Here is a 768-nt window from a genome sequence, read left to right on the forward strand (position 1 = left end):
GTTTTAGTACCCCTGCATGGACCTACATACCAATTTAATGAAGGTCCCATCCACACCCTGCGAAGTAGTTACATGGACATACAACAGACAGTACTATTCTATTTATATAGATTCACGTCCAGATAACAAAAGCTCGCAGGATTGTTTTCCCCAAACAAACTCTTTGAAAGTGAGTTTTATATCTTTCACGCCTTCATGGAACTTCAACATTGCATAAACATAAAAAATAAATAAATTTGTTGTCTTTCTTCCGCAAAGTAGAAAAACAGAAAATCAGAGTTGAAATTTATTCAATAAAATTTCATTAGTTATTTAATTTTACAGTTATAAGCTATATTTTTTAAATACAACATTAAGATCAAGTTAGTCATATAATATTCGGAAATTTTGATGAATGGGAGGCTTTGCGAAATACTTAGTACAAATATTAGATTATAAATAAATTAATGTACAGTGACGTGTAAAGTAGTGAATACGAGTTGACTGATTTCGATTATCTTTTCTAATATCTATCCTCCCCCATAGCGCGCATACTGTCTCTAAGCCTGCATATTGGCTTATATTTATACAGTCAATTGGCCAAGTAAGCTTGTTGAGAAACAGTGAGGCATCAAGAAGATTGAAAGTTGTTTTCTAGTCGGTAAAATGAATCAGTCAGTGCGTTTATATTTTTGGATCAGTGTCAGCTTTCGCGCTAACTGAGTTACTTTGTATAAATAATGTTACGACAGCGGAAGTCACGTGACCCTGGTAACACGTAATGAGTAT

Source organism: Limulus polyphemus, unplaced genomic scaffold (genome assembly GCF_000517525.1).
Source record: "Limulus polyphemus unplaced genomic scaffold, Limulus_polyphemus-2.1.2 Scaffold3982, whole genome shotgun sequence".
Taxonomy (NCBI): domain Eukaryota; kingdom Metazoa; phylum Arthropoda; class Merostomata; order Xiphosura; family Limulidae; genus Limulus; species Limulus polyphemus.